The 19,054-nt window shown below is 44.4% G+C and overlaps 1 protein-coding gene across 2 annotated transcripts in view; it reads right to left on the minus strand.

The window, feature by feature from the left end:
* The window catches only part of LOC132823002 (neurensin-1-like), a 49,552-nt gene extending 36,910 nt beyond the window's left edge, over positions 1-12,642 (minus strand). For both annotated transcript variants that reach the window (XM_060836526.1, XM_060836525.1), the window contains exon 1: positions 12,441-12,642. The gene's annotated coding sequence lies outside the window, so the exon portion shown is untranslated. The remainder of the gene's footprint in view (positions 1-12,440) is intronic.
* Positions 12,643-19,054: the final 6,412 nt, after the last annotated feature.

Raw genomic sequence — 19,054 nt, forward strand, 5'->3', positions numbered from 1 at the left:
ATGTTGTAACATCAAAGGTTCTATATAAATGCAACTCTCAGTGTCATATATTTATCAAGGAGGTAGATATCCAGAGTCAGAAGCTTTCCCAACCTTGCGCTGTTCCCTCCATCCTGGAGATACCTGTCTCTTCTATTTTCATGTCAGAAAGACGACTATGGGCTGGAGATGGGCACAAGTTGGCAATGGAAGTAGACAGCTGAAAATGTGTTGCTGGTCAAAGCACAGCAGGCCAGGCAGCATCTCAGGAATAGAGAATTTGACGTTTCGAGCATAAGCCCTTCATCAGGCATTCCTGATGAAGGGCTTATGCTCGAAACGTCAAATTCTCTATTCCTGAGATGCTGCCTGGCCTGCTGTGCTTTGACCAGCAACACATTTTCAGCTGTGATCTCCAGCATCTGCAGACCTCATTTTTTACTACTTAATGGAAGTAGACAGGTGGGCAAGCTGACATGTTACATGGTTCCATCTCCATTTATTGGGACATTGGACCAGTTATTCATTGTTTTGTTGTTGATACAGTTGCCTCATCATGAATGCTTGGCTAAGCTCTGAGACTAAGAGCAAGCGAGGACTGCACATATTGGAAGTCAGAGTTGAAAGGTGTGGCGCTGGAAAAGCACAGCAGGTCAGGTAGCATCCGAAGAGCAGGACAGTCAATATTTCGGGCATAAGCCCTTCGTCAGGAATACTGATGAAGGGCTTGATGAAGGGCTTATGCCCAAAATGTCAACTCTCCTGCCCCTTGGATGCTGCCAGACCTGTTGTGCTTTTCCAGCACCACACTTTTCAACATAAGCTCTGAGATTGATTAACAAAGTTAGTTTGTGGGATAAATTGATCCATCTTTCAGGGGAGTGATAGTCTTGCCTGACTGACATCTTCATTACCTTGTAATAACTTGTCTTTCTTTGAATAGTTTCTTTTTCCCCAATGTCTGCATGTTTATGTGGTTAAGACTAAGATTTGTGAAGTCTGATGGATGGAGGTTTTGTTAGTAGGTCTTAGATGCCTGTGGTAAGTTGACAACTTTATGAGAAGATCAGGGAGATATTCTTCAAAGAGAAACCTCAACATCCTTTTTTTTGAGGGGGATAAAGGAGCATTCTGCTCAGGGCTAAGCTGGTTCAAAAATCCTCTGGGGTGGTGTGAACCATGCCTGCTCATCAAATGGCTCCATTAACATTGAGACAGGAGGGGAGGTTGGTGGGCATGATGAATCACCAATCCCGCCCAGAGCTGGCAAATGTGGAAGTGCAGCATGGGCACACAATGCCCGACCCTGGGAGGAAGTCCTGGAAATGGGAAGGGAATCCTGGAATCGAATCACACCCACCCACCCGATTCGACGTGACTTCCCGAAAATCTAAGCCTTTCATTCTATCATTACTGGGTCACGTCCAAACCAGAATCAAATATCCTCCTATCTCTTTGGTGTTTAGAAACCTATAAGGATGATATCATGTCACACAGATCAGACTATTATGATTGTACACCCATCCAGCGAGAGAGCAACTCATTCAATTTTTTATGGTGCATTAGTAATTCAAAGTTTTTCTTGCTGCTCTCCCTATAGCTGTGGGTGACTGCAGTAAGTGAGTCAAAACACAACTCGTCTCAACTGTGTCGAGTTGAAGCTACAATCTAATCTGTCATGATCTTACTGAATGGTGCAGCAGGCTAGAGGGGCTGAATGGCCTACTCCTCCTCATTCATAGGAATGATTTTAATTGCTCCACCAATGCTGGCTATTCCTTCAGCTGCTTCAGCTCCAGAATTTCCCCCAAACACCTCTTCACCTTTCTTTCCTCTTTCGATCGAATGTTTGAAGACTTTAAGCCAGTTATTGGCCAGCTGTCCTTATGCTGTTCAGTCCCAAATTTATACTGCCCCATATTTTACAATGTCCATCCTTACCTGGTCTGGCCTAAATGTGACTTTAGACCCACAGCAATGTGGTTGCCTCTCAACTGACCTTTTGAAACGGCCTAGCAACTCACATAGTTCAAGGACAATTAGGGTCAGACAACAAATACTGGACTAACCAACAACACCCACGGCCTGTCTGTCAATAAAAGACATAGCGACCAATGGTAAAGCAATTACAATTGAAGGTGCTGTAGAGACCAGAAACAGAGGGGCACACATACCACGGAGGATTGTGGGTCTGGAGGACAGTGCAAAGGTCAGGAGAGACAGACAAACCAGTAAGCTTAAAGCTAATTATAGTATCTTCACCAGAGGAAGGGAAGAGAGCCAAGATGCTTTATAAACTAGAGATTGGGTGATCCACAAATGGAAGGAGAGAATGGCAGAAAGAGAATGGAATAAAGAGAGAGAGAGAGGTTAGGGTTACAGAGAAGACATGACCCTGTTCCATCCCTTCAGGTCACTTACAGCACAGTTTAGATACATCTCCTCAAAGCTGTCTCATGAATTGTTTCCCAAGTGGATCTTGATCACCTGGGCCAGTGGGCCAAAGAATGGTAGATGGAGTTTAATTCACATAAATGTGAGGTGTTGCATTTTGGTGAAACAAACCAGAGCAGGACTTATACAGTTAGTGGTAGGGCCCTGGGGAGTTTTGTTGAACAAAGAGACCTGGGTATGCAGGTACATAGCTCCTTGAAAGGGGCATCACAGATAGACATGGCAGTGAAGAAGGCATTTGGCATCGTTACCTTCATTGGTCAGAGCATTGAGTACAGGAGTTAGGAGGTCATGATACAGCTGTATAAGACACTGATAAGGCCACATTTGGAGTACTGGGTACAATTTTGGTTAGCCTACTGTAGGAAGGCTGTTATTAAACTGGAAATGGTGCAAAACAAATTTACAAGGATGTTAAGGAGACTGAAAGGTTTGAATTATAAGGAGAGGTTGTTTAGGTTAGGACTGTTTTCCCTGGAGTGCAGGAGGGTGAGGGGTAACCTTATAAAGGTTTATAATATTATGAAGGATATAGATGAGGTGAATAGCCGAGGTCATTTCCCCATAGTAGGGGGATCCAAAACTAGAGGACATAGGTGAGACGGGAAAGATTTAAAAGGGAGCTGAGGGGTACCTTTTTCATGCCAAGCGTGGTGTGTATATGTAATAAGCTGCCAGAGGAGGTTGTAGAGGCGGGTACAATTACAACATTTAAAAGAGATACATGGGTAGGAAAGACTTATAGGAATATGGGCCAAATGCAGGCAAATGGGACTAGTTCAGTATAGGATATCTGGTCAACATGGATGAGTTGGGCTGAAGGGCCCGTTTCTTGCTGTATTACTCAATGTGACTCTACGTGTGGCAACACTATTTAGATCCAGAGTAAATATCCCACTACATTAATACTCTGTAATGAACCTCATCAGCTCAGGCTACACTGACTTCAAACAGAGTTCTTGCTCGACATTAACACCTATGATGACATGCATTTATGAGATAAGCTTTGAGCTGTTTAGCTGCTCTATATTCCTCCACTTAGTGATTTGTTGAGGCATTGGATACTATTGTTTTGATGGGAGCTGGTCCTATTTTTTTATAGTTATTTCATGTTCGAGTTCTGCTCTGTCTTTATTTTGGCTTCTTGACAAGTAACTAAAAATAAAACTGCAATGTTCCCTGTGTATTTATTACTCTGGGCTTCAGTTTTTGCTGAGCTGGTGATGTATCTCTCTACACCTTGGTTAATACACAACAAGTGACTTTAAATTACTGCTGCCTGTCTCCATCAACATAATATGGTAGTAGGAAAAGTGATCACATACATTTATATGGATACATTTAATGGGAAAGGAGAAGGATATCTGAGGGAACAAGGGAGAGAAGGAAAAGATCATGGATGAGATATATTCACATGGCTGGAGTAACAGTACAGTAGCACAGCAGAGCAAACCTGGGCTGACCAACAGCAGGAGCTACCAGATAAATACCTGGGCACTGGGGTCAGTCAGAGCGAGACTGGGGTCAGTCAGAACGAGTCTGGGGTCAGTCAGGGCAGGACTGGGGTCAGTCAGAGTGAGCCTGGGGTTAGTCAGAGCTTTTGCCAGAAACGTCGATTCTCCTGCTCCTCGGATGCTGCCTGACCAGCTGTGCTTTTCCAGCGCCACACTCTCGACTCAATCTCCAGCTTCTGCAGTCCTCACTTTCGCTCAGTCGGACCGGGACTGGAGTCAGTCGGAGCGGGACTGGGGTCAGTCGGAGCGGGGCGAAAGTGAGGACTGCAGATGCTGGAGATCAGAGTCACGATTAGAGTGGTGCTGGAAAAGCATCTGAGGAGCAGGAGAATCGACGTTTGGGCAGGAGCCATTCCTGATGAACGGCCTTTGCCCGAAACATCACTTTTTCTGCTCCTCGGATACTGCCTGACTTGCTGTGCTTTTCCAACACCACTCTAGCCTTGACTCAGAGGGAGATTGGGGTCAGTCAGAGCGGGACTGGGGGGTCAGTCAGAGCGAGACTGGGGGGTCAGTCAGAGCGAGACTGGGGGGTCAGTCAGTACAGGACTGGGGTCAGTCAGTACAGGACTGGGGTCAGTCAGTACAGGACTGGGGTCAGTCAGAGTGAAACTCTGGTCAGTCAGAGCAGGAGCTGGGTGAGTCACAGTTGAGGACGTGTGGGGAGTGGAGGTGAATCCACAGGTGGATCTCGATGTGAACGTAGGAGTTATAGTTAGTAAGTTTTCAGATGACACCAAAATTGAAGGTTTAGTGGACAGCCAAGAAGGTTATCCCAGAGTACAATGGGATCAGTCAGAGCGAGACTGGGGTCAGTCAGAGTGAGACTGGGGATCAGATGGGCCAAAGGGCCGAGGAGTGGCAGGTGGAATTTATTTTAGATAAATGCAAGGTGCTGCATTTTGGAAAGGCAAATCAAGGCAGGACTTATACACTTAATAGTAAGGTTCTGAGGAGTGTTGCTGAACAAAGAGACGTTCGAGTGCAGGTTCATAATTTCTTGAAAATTGAGTCGTAGGTAGATAGGACAGTGAAGGTGTTTAGTATGCTTTCCATTATTGGTCAGAGCAAATTTAAAAGGGACCTAACGGGCAACTTGTTCAAGCAGAGGGTGATGCTGTCAGAGGAAGTGGTGGAGGCTGATATAATAACAACATTTAAATGGCATCTGGATGGATCTATGAGTAGGAAGGGTTTGGAGGGATATGGGTCGGGTGCTGGCAAATGGGACTAAATGAGGTTAGGATATCTCATTAGCATGGATGAGTTGGACCAAAGGGTCTGTTTCCACGCTGCACATCTCTATGACTCTATGACTCTATGACTCCAAAGGTGGTGTCGGTTTGGCTGTTCAGGACCAGGTCTACAGGGTGAGTGAGTAGTGTCAGGAGGGCGATGGAGTGTAGTCTGTTCTGATATAATGTGATAGTTCTATTCCTGTGCAATCCCACATTATAAGAATATTGTGTAAGAGCATCACCATTTAAACTAACAGGGCCAGAGTCACATTATTGCTAATACAAGTAAGAAACATTCTTGTTCAACAAATAACAGCCTAAATTTTTCAATCACATTATTGTTAATTTACATGGAAGAAATACTTGTTAACATGGAAGAAGTACTTGCTTCTGTTGATGTAGTTTGGCAGGAATAGAACGCAAGAGCGAGAAGTCTGATTTTGGGAGTAATGGGCATGGTTGTGTAATTGGTTTGCAGGTTATATATCACTGATGCCAGGGTCAAGGGTCTCTCTAAGCAGGCACAAGATATTCTAAATGGGGGAGGGTGAGCAGCCAGATATTGTGATCCATATTGATACCACTGACATAGGGAGAAACAGAGATGAGTTTCTGCAAAGGGAGTTCAGTAAATGAGGTAGGAGGTTGAACAGCAGCACCTCTAAGGTTATAATCTTGGGATTACTCTGTGTCATGTACTAGTCATAGAGCCATGGAGTCATAGAGAATGTACAGCATGGAAACAGACCCTTTGGTCCAACCAGTCCATGCCGACCAGATATCCCAACCCAATCTAGTCCCACCTGCCAGCACCCGGCCCATATCCCTCCAAACCCTTCCTAATCATATACCCATTCAAATGCCTCTTAAATGTTGCAATTGTACCAGCCTACACTACATCCTCTGGCAGCTCATTCCATACACGTACCATCCTCTGCATGAAAAGGTTGCCCCTTAGGTCTCTTTTATATCTTTCCCCTCTCACCCTAAACCTCTAGTTCTGGACTCCCCAACCCCAGGGAAAAGACTTTGTCTATTTATCCTATCCATGCCCCTCATAATTTTGTAAGCCTCTATAAGGTCACCCCTCAGTCTCTGACCCTACAGGGAAAACAGCCCCAGTCTGTTCAGCCTCTCGAGATTTGATTTTTGATTAGACTTACAGTGTGGAAACAGGCCCTTCGGCCCAACAAGTCCACACCGACCCGCCGAAGCGCAACCCACCCATACCCCTACATTTACCCCTTACCTAACACTACGGGCAATTTAGCTTGGCCAATTCACCTGACCCGCACATCTTTGTGACTGTGGGAGGAAACCGGAGCACCCGGAGGAAACCCACGCAGACACGGGGAGAACGTGCAAACTCCACACAGTCAGTCGCCTGAGTCGGGAATTGAACCCGGGTCTCAGGCGCTGTGAGGCAGCAGTGCTAACCACTGTGCCACCGTGCCGCCCACTCTCCCTGTAGCTCAGATCCTCCAACCCTGGCAACATCCTTGTAAATCTTTTCTGAACCCTTTCAAATTTCACAACATCTTTCCGTGAATAGGAAAATAATACAGTTGAATGTGTGGCTAAAGAGCTGGTGTAGGATTGACAGCTTCAGATATCTGGATCATTTGGATCTCTTCCAGGCAGGTGGGACCTGTACAAGAAACACAGTCTGCACCTAAACTGGAAAGGTGATCAATATCCTAGTGTGTGCGTGTGTGTGTGTGTGTGTGTGCGCGCGCGCGCGCGTTGGGGGAGGGGGTGAAAACCAGAGTCGTTGGCCAGCATGTGGAGTGTTTGAAAAGGACAGAATAGCTAAATCAAGAAAGTTTAATTGGAAGAATAAGTATGGCCAGTTTAATCAACACAGCGAGGACTGGTGGACTGAAGTATATTTATTTTAATGCAAAGAGTATAACAACTTATAACAGGCTAAACATCCTTAGATCCTGGATGAGCACATGAGATTACGATGAGGTAGCCATTACAGAAAGCTGCTTGAGAGAAGGGCGGGGCTCAATGTTCCATGGTTTAGATGTTTCAGGCATGATAGAGAGGGATGTAAAAAGGATGAGGGAGTGTTGCATTACTGATGACTAAGGGAGAGCATCTTGGAGGGCTCATGCAGCGAGGTAGTATGGGTAGAACTCAAGAATAAGAAAGGTACAATCACTAGGATGGGGTTATATATAGGCCTTCCAATAGCCAGTGGAAGATAGAGAAACAGATATGTCAGCACATCATGGAAAGATGTAAAACAGCAGGCTTGTTGTAGTGGGATTTTAATTTCCCCAATATTCACGGGGAGGTCCTTTAGTATCAGGGACATAGATGGCACAGAATTTAATAGGTACATCCAGGAAGAATTCTTGAAACAATATGCAGGTAGTCCTACTAGGGAAGGGTCTGTATTAGACCCAGTATTGTGGAATAAGCCTAGCCAGGTTATCGAAGTTTCAATGGGTGAGCATTTTGGGATCAGTGACCATAATTCTTTAAGTTTTAAGATAGTTATGGATAAGGATAAAACTGGTCCTGGGGTGAAAGTGCTAAATTAGGGAGAGGCTAATGACAACAGTATTAGGCAGGAACTGGGAGAATTGTTCCTGTGTTGCACTGGTCTATGTTCTGAAGTTTTCACACTTGTGAAAATGCAAATTAATTAAGATAATGACCAGACGCAGGCTTCCAGTGCAAGCAGTAAAAGCCCACTGGACAACTGGGTGAAATAAATAGTGGGGGAAGGATGTTTGTGTGGAGTGAAAACAACATATCAATAGGTTGGGCTGAATGGCCTGTTCCTCTGCTGTAAACTCCATGTCATTTTACACAACTCCCTTTATTGTAAAAAAAAACTCTGGAACTTCACAGACAGCTAACTGGGAAGGACTTGTATTGGAAGAAAGACCAAGAGGTGGAAATTAACATGACTCCTAAAGGGAGGGAGAAACACAGGAGTTTGAGGTTAGGGTTGAGATGAGATGGTGACCACCTCTATACAGACAACATTCCAATCAGTTCAGGAAGGAGGAGCTGGGAATGTATTGTGGCAAGTTGGTGGGATTCCACTGTCAAAGCAAATCTGACTTTCCACGAGGGAAGACAGAGATAGATGGTAAGCATGTTGTTATTTTATAAAACTAATGCTAAAAATGTTCCAGATTGTTAAGCTGCCTTCAGCTGACTGTAGATTGTTGAGAACGTGAAAGGGTGGCATGACTCCTGGCCAAGATACCACATTGATAAATCCTGATAGCCCTATCGCTATTGCCCAATGTAAAAGAAATGCAATATGTTGGACAGGAGGACTTCAGGTCGTTCTGCCATAATGCTCATTTTGTCAATGCAAATTCACTGTAACACGATCGATGAATTTGGGACCCTGTTTCTAAAGTGCAAACTTTTAAAACTTGTGTTAACTGAAATGCAATTAGATCACCAACACTTTAAACGCTGTTTCTCTGGTACGATTCTCCTATACTGCGGGGTTGCACAAGAACACAACCATCGTGTTAATGGAGAACTGACTGTACTTAGCCATAATTTAAGTTTTATTACTTGATTAATTTATTTTGAAGCAGTTGAGCAGTTTTCCTGAATTGACACATATTCTGATATACCATATGCATATCAATTTGGTAGCATTCTGCAGACAAAGCCTATGGTAGGCAGATTAGAAAAGATGCTTGTGTGCTGTAGATAAGGAGATATACATAGCACACATCAGTTCGAGGTTAACTCTATATGTGCATCAGGCAGTGTTGTTGGATTATGTAGGTCTGACATAACATCACATGCTGGGGAACACGGGGCATGTTGTGTACAGATAACAGCACAGGACAAGTGGTATTGGTGATAGATGAGCTGCTATTCACCCTGAGGTTGACAGAATGTTGACCAGGCACAATAACAAAACAAAGTGACAAAAATTGAATATAACACTTTTCACACTCTCGTGCTTCACAGCGTTCATTTCTGTCATTGCAGGGATACATCACACCCATTTACACACAATCAGCAATTTAAGCACATGCTGAATACTGTTTTGTGAGGAATAAATATTGGACAGGGAGAACTTCTCAGCTCATCTTTCAAGTTGTGCAATGACATCCTGTAAATTCACATGAGAGGGAAGCATTTTATCCTCAGGACTGTGAGTGCCCTCTGCGGTTCTGTGATAAAGTTGCCACTTGAACCCCCAACCTTCACAATCCCAGAATGAACATGTTACCCAGAGCCAACAAAGTAAGGATGTTTATGGTACATTTGGCTCTCTGTATGATGCATGAATATCAAGTTTAAAAGATTTGTACTGTGCATGCACGTGGAAAGCAAGGGCTAAATAGACATCATGAGATTACAGCAGATGACTGCTGGAACTATTGCTAAGAGAAAAGATTTCAGCTGTCACACCTTTACATGGGTTGGTGCCAGTATGAGATATAATTTTCCGTTTTCTTTCTCTTCCAAAATTATCAAACAGAAGGATTCTTATTGCCAAGATGTTAAAAAAAATGAGTGTGTGCAACTGTGAATGAGTCAGACTTGACAGCCAGAGACAGACACATTTAGACATATCAAGTTACAGATACAGACAGACAATTATATTTATGTCATGCATCAATATCAATAAAACACGCACGTACAAATACAGACATGTTTTATGTATACTTATAAAGGTGAATATTGAAAAGCACATTGTTGAATACAGTAAATAATATACCTGCTATTTGATATCACTCACAATACTGGCCCCCGTCCATAATGTCCCCTTATATAATTAGAAGGAACTGGAGAGAAAGAAAGACGTGGAGGTGAAGTAGCAAGCAAAACACAAACAGCTGGTGGGGTCAATTGACACAATTAAAATGGAAATAATGAAGGAGCAGATTAGTGCAATCAAAATCAACAAGAGGCCATTGGAAAGGAGAAATGAAACAGATCATTTGTGAAAAGGTGTCATGTGGAGCTGAATACAGAGGAAGGAGAGATGAGGCGTGCACCTGAGTGCAGAACAGAATGTACAAACACAAATCTGTGGAGAGCTTTAACTCTTACTGGGGTGCAGTGAATGGTAAGGCTAGCCTTTGTTAGTTAGTTTCTGCAAACAAGTGCATCTTGTTCAGTTATTCCAATTCCTTCCTTTGCCAAGAAGAAGTATTTCAATAAAGAGATGCAGGAGTTCAGTGAGAACCAGCTTTCAGGAACCCTGAACTTTAGCTGATGTAGGCACAGGGAGAGGCCATTCAACCCTCAAAGTTGATTCAGCCATCACTGTGTGGCCCCCAAGATAGAGATTTGGAAACGTGGGTTTGAGCCCTCACCATGGCAATTGGTGAAATTTGAATTCAATAAAAACCTTAGCTTGATTGCAATCATTTATTCCATGTTGATTGTCAAACCAAAAGGGGTTCACAAATAGGGAAGGAAGCTGCCCCTCCTTCCTTGGTCTGGTCTACACGTGACTCCAAGCACACATCAATGTGGTTGATTCTAACTCTCCTCTGCATAATCAGGGATGGGCAATAGAGGCTGGCCCAGCCTGGAACACCCACATCCCAGAACCAAGTATTTCCAAAATTCCATTCATTCATGGCTGGTCTGTATCTTTAACTCCATTAACCCTCTTTGGTCCCATATTCTTTAATGGCCTTGCCAAGTAAAAATCTCCCTCCACTCACTTTTGAAATTTTCCACAGAACCCTAGCCTCACAACTTATTGGCAGGGAGCAAGTTCCAACTTTCTCATTGTGTGAATGCAAGTGTACTGGGGGGGCCCACTGGCTCAGTGGTTAGCACTACTGCCTGGGTACTGGGTTCGATTCCAACCTTGGGTGACTGCCTGTGTGAAGTTTGCAGGTGCTCCTGTGTGGGTCTCCTCTGGGTGCTGAGGTTTCCTCCCACAGTCCAAACATGTGCAGGTTAGGTGGATGGGCCATGTCTGGGGATGTGAAGCCGAGATGAGTTAGCCATGGGAAATGCAGGGCTATAGGGTGGGTATGGATGGGATGCTCTTTAGAGGGTTATTGTGAACTTGAAGTTACAACTTTCTCATTGTGTGAATGCAAGTGTACTGGGGCAGCACAGTGATTAGCACGACTGCACTAGGGTCCCAGGTTCGATTCCAGCCTCGGGTGACTGTGTGTGGTGTATGCACATTCTCCCAGAGTCTGCATGGGTTTCCTCCGGGTGCTCCGGTTTCCTCCCACAGTCCAAAGATGCGCAGATCGGGTGAATTGGCCATGCTAAGTTTCCCATAGTGTTAGGTGCATTAGTCAGTGGGGAATGGGTTTAAGTGGGTTACTATTCGTAGGGCCGGTGTGGACTGGTTGGGCCGAAGAGCCTGTTTCCACACTGTAGGGAACCTAATCTAATCTAATCTAAAGGCCTGTTTTCACACTAAGGATTCTAAATACATCACCCCTAAACCAGGTGAGTCTGATTTCAAGTCTTAACTCCCCCTGTTCTGTTCTCCTCCACCAGCAGAAGAAACAGTTTCTCTCTATCCACCCTGACAACCTCTGCATTCATCTTCAGCATCCTGATTAGATCGATTCTCAATCTCCTACCCTCGAGGGAATACAAGCCCAGTCGGTGTGACCTTTCCTCATTATTTAATCCATTTAACCCTGGTATAATTCTGTCGAATCTTAGGACAGCGTCCCCTCGAAGGCCAATGCATCTTGGAGACACACTGAGGAAGAGAGGGAGGGGCGAGTGGAGGCCGGGGAATAAACAGTTTGGAGGGAGAGAGTTATAACGAGAGAGAAAATGATTGGGGTGGGGGAGGGGTAGGAAAGACGGGAGGAACATTGGATAAAGAACAAAAAGAAAGAGTGACAAAAAGCCTCAAGATATTAGACAGTTAAAAAATATCAGCTGCAAATGTTGAAAATATCAGGAGCCTTTCAAACAGAATTTTAAAGCCATTACAGTGAGGAGTTACAGGCGAGAATAAAGTCAAAAACGAAAGGACAGAAATCTCAGACCTTCATCCAACAAGACTTGTCGATCTTTCTATAGAAGAAAAAAATCATTTCAACTACAAGCACAGACTTAAATCTAAGAAATGTAGTTCAGAGCCGCATACCTTTCACGCTGGCTTATTTTGCAGAGAGATATCAAAATTAAAACTTCCACATTTAGACTGGCGCTGCTATGAAGTGACAGAGACAGACATGGAGAGAGACAAAGACAAGCTAAAGAGAGGATGTGTGAGAGGGAGCGAGGCAGTGGGAGCTCACTCTCCCGCACGCTTTACCTGTTGCAGCGCAGAGCTTGAGAACTGCCGGCTAACGCAGCGGTTCCATCCACCAGCCGCCGAATGTCAGGCGAGGATCAGCCCTGAACTCGAGCTGGGGATGAATCTTTCCTGTGGCAGACTGCACCTGCAATCTGGTAGCTCCACACTGGGAGGACACATTTGCATCCACACTCACTCTCACACACACACCACAACCCTGAACACCGTGCAGACGTACAGGAAGCACCCGAACTAATTAGGTTATGCAATTCCTGTCCCCTCGGCTCTCTCCTCCAGAACTGGGCGCGTTTATTGGAGAACGATGCCCATTTTTTTTCATTCCAAGGGAAGATGCAATGGATTAATCATGTTCGGACAAAACCCCCGACTTCTGGAAGCTAACTAAGACAGGATTGCAAATCCCCTCATTCCGTTTTCTCCCAGACAGCTGAGATTCCGTCCTCAATATTGTCCCAAACACGGGCATCGTTCTGTAACATTATCCCAGTCACCTTATGCTACAGAGGGAGAGAACTGTTAGGGTGAAGAAGGAGACCATTCGGCCCATTGTATCTGCGCCAGCTCTTTAAAGGAACAGCACGATCGAATACACATCTGCTGTCTTTTCCGCGGACCCTTTGCACGCGTTATTTCTAAGTAATCATCCACTGTCTCCCTGGAATGCTTCATTTGACCATTTACATTACTATCCTGTAAACACCGAATGATTTCAACAGCAATCTATATCTTAAGTTAAGACATTGGCGTAGCAGTAGGCCATTCAGCCCATCCAATCTGCACTGTCATTCAATGAGAGCATGGCTGATCTGATAATCCTCATCACCACTCTCCTGCCCTTTCCCATAATCCTTCATCCCCCTACAGCTTAAAATCTATCAATCTCAACCATGAACATACTTAGTGCAGTCTGCAGAATCACAAAACTCTGAAGGATGAAATTCTGCCTTTTCTCAGGACTAAATAGGTGATTATTATTCTGATGTGGAGGTGCCAGTGTTGGACTGGAATGGACAAAGTCAGAAGTCACACATCACCAGGTTATAGTCCAACAAGTTTATTTGAAATCACAAGCTTTCAAAGCACTGCCCCCTTGTCAGGTGAAGTGGAGGGAAGTGCACAGGTACAGAATTTATAGGCAGAGTCATCATTGCGAGGTAATTGCAGATAATTAAGAATGTCAGAAGATAATACAGTTGGTGTGGGTGGAGTGTCAACAACCTGAACAACAGGTCTCTGCAGGTGATCAAAAGTGTCAAATGGTGTGAGTAAAGTGTCAACAATTGAGCATCAAGTGAAGGGATGACTATGATCCAATTAATTGAGGCAGAGGGATAATTATAAGAAAACAAAAATAAGATGGTGCTGGAGACAAACCAAATGACCACTTATTGTGAGATTACAGCCTCTGGTCCTAGACAGTCCCACAAGAGGAAACAACCTCTCCACATCTATCCTGTTGAGTCTCCGAAGAATCTGTATGTTTCAATAATGTCACCTCTCATCCTTCTAAACTCCTATGAGTTTAGGGCCACCCTACTCAACCTCTCCACATAAGACAGTCCATCCATACACAGGATAGGCCGAGTGAACCTTCTCTGGACTGCCTCCAATGCCAGCTTGGATTCTTTGGATAAGGGGTCCAAAACTGTTCGCAGTATTCCAGTTGTGCTCTAACTAAGGCCTTGTATAGTTTTAACAATACATGTCTTTTTTTCTACTCCTTTCTCTTTGAAATAAAGAACAACATTTTATTTGTCTTCCCTATTAGCTGCTGAACTTGGATGTTGACTTTTTGTGATTTATGCCTAAGGATTCTCAATTCTCCATGTTCTGTTGCTAACTGTATTTTTTTTCTTTTTAAATAATATTCAACTCTTCTTTTCTTCCTGACAGAATGCATATCCTCAGACTTTTATCTAAATGATATAGTTTTGCTCAACACCACATATGGGTGCAACTTTATTTATGAAGCCAACCTGTTCAGACAAGTTATGGTACACCTTTGTGGCAGTTGGTACTTGAATTCAAAAGTGAGGACACTACCACTACATCACAATTCAAGTGTCACCATCCACCATGGTGGAAGTTGAAGCCATATCCCCAGAATATTAACCTGGATCTCTGGATGACTAGGCCAGCGACAGTATCACTATCACATCACAGTTCCCCAACGTAAATGGCAGAGCCAGGCAATGTCACCAGGCAATGTCACCAGGCAATGTCACCTCCCAGCGCTACACGTCAGCATGTTATTCCATCCAATTATATATATTCACTGAAGAAAGAAGATTCACTTTTATAAGCCTCCTTTCACAACTTCAAGATCCCAAAGTGCTTTCCAACCAAACATTATTACCACAGACGTGGTGTTAGATACACTGCAACTGATTTGTCCACAGCAAGTACCCACACGTAGGAGCATATTAATTACCTGACAGAACATTGTTGTCCTGTTTCAGAAATTATCTAGCCACTGCTTTAGTTCTTCGTCCTCCCCCCCCCACCAAGAGAATTGCTGCCAATTTTATCAACATTTTCTCAAATTAATTCTGACAGCTCAACATTTAACTTGTTGATATAATACTCAACTGACAACAACAACCCCTTATATTTATACAATGCCCATAATACAATAAAACACTTTGAGGTGTTTTGTCCAAGTATTTGGCCAAAGGATGTTTCAAAAGGAAGGGATGTGAGGTAGAGGCTGGAAGATACGTGGAGGCAATTCCACAGTTAACCTTAACTGACCAGGTAACTGAAAGCACAATGGTGACGATACGCAAGAGACCAGAATGAGAGGAGAGTGGTGGAACTGGAGGAGATTACAGAGATAGGGAGGTTTAGAGGTGTGGATGGATTTGAAAACAAGGCTGAGAATTGTTTTAAAAAGACGTCACTCGACTGGAAACCAATGTAGGTCAGTGCAGCCAGGAGTGATGGAGAAAAGAGGACTTGGTACAAATGAAGACACAAGCAGCAGAGTTTTTGATTACTTGCAGTTAAAAAAGGATAGACTGTGGGATACCAGCCAGGTGCGCATTAGAATAGTTGAATCTCGAGGTAACAGAGACAGGAATGAGTATTTCAGCAGTGGGTGAGCAAAGTTGTGTGATATGACTGAGATGAAGATAGATGGTTCAAATGTCATCCCGAGGTTGCAAACAGATTGACAAAATCTCAGTTTGTTTCTGGGTGAGGGATGGAGTTGGAGTTTGGTGAATGGAGTTTGGAAGTGGGTCTGAAAACAATAGCTTTGATATTCCCAATTTTCAACTTGAGGAAGTTTCTGTGTATCCAGGACTGGATGTTGGATAAGAGATAGGAGAATATTACCCTATTTACAATGGCCATAGACCCTCATTACAGTTGCTATTTCAGTGGGTTTAATGATCACTTTAGCAGGAACCTTCTTTAAACCCTTTCCCATTGTAGTGTAATGAACTTGCAAAGGCATTTACTTGTAAAGGATGAGTGCTTCTGGGATCCCTTTAAGAGATTCCAGTTTTGCATTGGCTGATGCCAGCCAATCCCCATGTTGGCTACAGTGAGGTAGACCTTTAGTATGAATGCTCTGAAAGATATGACTGAACTGTCTCATAATTGAGTTCACCAAGTTGTTACCCTGGAAACCTGTCCAGTTGTTTGACATGAAAGCATAACAGAATGGCCTTTGGCTGAATGGTTGGCATTCCCATGTCTCAGGAGATTCTTCAAACGTCAACTTGAAGCTTCAGCTCAGGATTGGCACCCAGATGTATGTTAGCTTCTAGTGTGGAAGAAGGTGAACTCTTCTTTGTGGTTTGTTGGTGTCTACATAGCTCTCCTGTGATATGAGGCTGGCTTCTGTCCAATCCCATCCTCCACCCATGAGGTTTTTAAAAATTGGCTGGTCCAAGGTGTGAAAGCTAGCATGCAATTGCAGGAATCTCTTCAGAAGGCAAATGGTATGTTAGCCTTTATTGTAAGAGGTTTTGAGTACAGGATCAAAACGTTTTCAACATCCAGGGCTTCCCATTGACCAGAAGCAGAGCTGGAACAGCCACATACATACACAACACTATATACATATATCTACTGTGTTAACCTCAGTAGGTCAGAGGCTAGGAATTCTATGGTGTCTAACTCACCTCCTGACTTCCCAGTGCCTATCCAGAATGTTCGAGGCACAAATCAGGAGTATGATGGAATAGTCTCCACTTGCCTAAATGAGTTCACTTCCAAAAGCAATCCATAAGCTTGACATCCCTTAAGACAAGGCAATCCAATTGATTGGCAAACCATCCATGATCTTCATTCCCCTCACTCTCAATGCATATTGGCAGCAGCATGCACAATCTATGAGATGCACTGCAGTAATTCATCACACCTCCTTTGACAGTTCCTTCCACACTTGTAATCTCTACATTGTGAAGGACAGAACAGCAGATACATTGGAGCATGAGCAACTGTGGGTTTTCCTTCAAGCCACACGCCATCCTGACTTGGAAGTATATCGCTGTTCCTTCAAAATCACTGGGCGTCCCTTCCTTACAGCACTGTGGGTGCCAAGGATCATAACACCTCAGAAAGACAGCTCACTGCCACCAGTTTGAGAGTAATTAGGGATGGGCAATAAATGTTGGCCTAACCAACGATGCCGTATATCTCATGAATTAATAAAAAGAAAGCCTTGCTCCAATTCTACAGAACACTGGTGAGACTGGACCTGGAGTATTATGTGCAATTCTGAGCTCCTTGCTATTGAAAGATGTACTTGCCATTGGAACAGTGCAGTGCAGGTTCACCAGACTAGTTCCTGAGATGGTGGGAGTGCAATGTAATGAGAGCTTGAGGAGACAGGACCTGTACTCTCTGGAGAAAGTGAGGACTGCAGATGCTGGAGATCAGAGTCCAGAGTGTAGTGCTGGAAAAGCACAGCAGGTCAGGCAGCATCCGAGGAGCAGGAGAATTAACGTTTTGAGCATAAGCCCTTCATCAGGAATGAGGCTTGTGGGTCGAGGCTGAGAGATAAATGGGAGGGGTTGGGGGGGGGTGGGGAAGGTAGCTGGGAAAGCAATAGGTGGATGAAGGTGAAGGAGAAGGTCAGAGGGGGCAGTGATGGATGGGTCCGGAGGACTGTGCTGAGTTGGAGGTTGGGACTGGGTTAATGTAGGGGGAGGGTAAATGAGGAAGCGGTTGAAATCCACTCTGTGGATTTTAGAATAACGAGAGGGAATCCACAAATTCTGTAGGGCTAGACAGGGTGGATTCAGAAAGGATGATTCCTGGCTGTGAAGTCTTAAAAGTCAAAGAAATGTGGTGCTGGAAAAGCACAGCCGGTCAGTGACACCTGAGGAGCAAGAGAGTCGATGTTTTGAGCGTAATCTCTTCATCACGAATGTGGGGGAGGCCCAAGGGGGTTTAGAGATAAATGGGAGCTGGGTGGGACTGGGAGGTGGGGGAGTGGGGTGGGGGGGAGGTGGCTGGGAATGGGATAGGTGGATAAAGGTGGGGCGGGGTGATGGTGATAGGTCCGAGTGGAGGGTGGAGCGGACAGGTAGGAAGGAAGATGGACAGGTGGGACAGTTCAAGAGGATGGTGCCGAGTTGGAGGGTTGGATCTGGGAGAAGGTCATGGGAGGGGAGATGAGGAAACTGGTGAAATCAACATTGATCCTCTGTGGCTGGAGGGTCCCAAGGTGGAAGATGAGGCTTTCTTCCTCCATATGTCGGGGGGCTAGAATCTAATGGTGGAGGAGAGAAACAAAAGCTCTTAATAAAAGGCAAGTCATTGAGTGTTGAGATGAGGAGAAATATCTTCACACAGAGAGTGGTGAATCTTTGGAGGATGGTGAAAGATCAGTCATTGAACAAATTCAAGACAGAGATTGATAGATTTCTAACTATTAATGACATCAAAGGATAATGTTGAGATGATGGTCACCTATGTTCAAGCATTGAGGAGCCAGCTTGAATGGCTTACTCCTGCCCCTATGAACAATGTACCCTGTGCCTCCCAGATCAATCGAGTGATCAAGTAGAAGAACCAGAGATGTAGGAAAAAGGGCAGAAAAGTGGGTGTGAGGAGTGTTGGATCAGCCATGATCCTATTGAATGGTGCAGCAGGCTCGAGGGACTGAATGGCCTACTCCTGCTCCTATTGTAGCCGGTCAGACTGTTCATCAGCCTGAAACCTCTTCCAGAGCTTTACATAATACTTCCAGAGATGGGAGTGGAAGGAGGCAGTGCTGGTTCCTGGTGGAGTTGAAGCATGAAGATGGGTCATCAGATGGAGTCCCTCCATGTTCCTGACTTGTTTGGAAAGGTATAGAAGGTAATGAGATGATCCCCTGACCATAACCTGATACACTCTGGAAGAACTTTTATATTTGCAATCTGATTTTAATTTTCTGGTGTGTCCAACCATTTGTCTTGCCCTCGAATCTTCAGAAGGTTGTTGTGAATAACTCCCTGGAGGCAAATAATTATTAGCTATAAGGGTATTGCTGAAGCTTCCAAAAATAGAAGGTGACTCGAGACATGATGTCTTATTGGGAAGCCTCTAGGATTGGAGTTACCAACTCTAGAAAGTGGGTGGGTGTCTGAAATTTGTCAATATAAGCCTGATTA

This window comes from Hemiscyllium ocellatum, chromosome 15 (assembly GCF_020745735.1).
Source record: "Hemiscyllium ocellatum isolate sHemOce1 chromosome 15, sHemOce1.pat.X.cur, whole genome shotgun sequence".
Taxonomy (NCBI): domain Eukaryota; kingdom Metazoa; phylum Chordata; class Chondrichthyes; order Orectolobiformes; family Hemiscylliidae; genus Hemiscyllium; species Hemiscyllium ocellatum.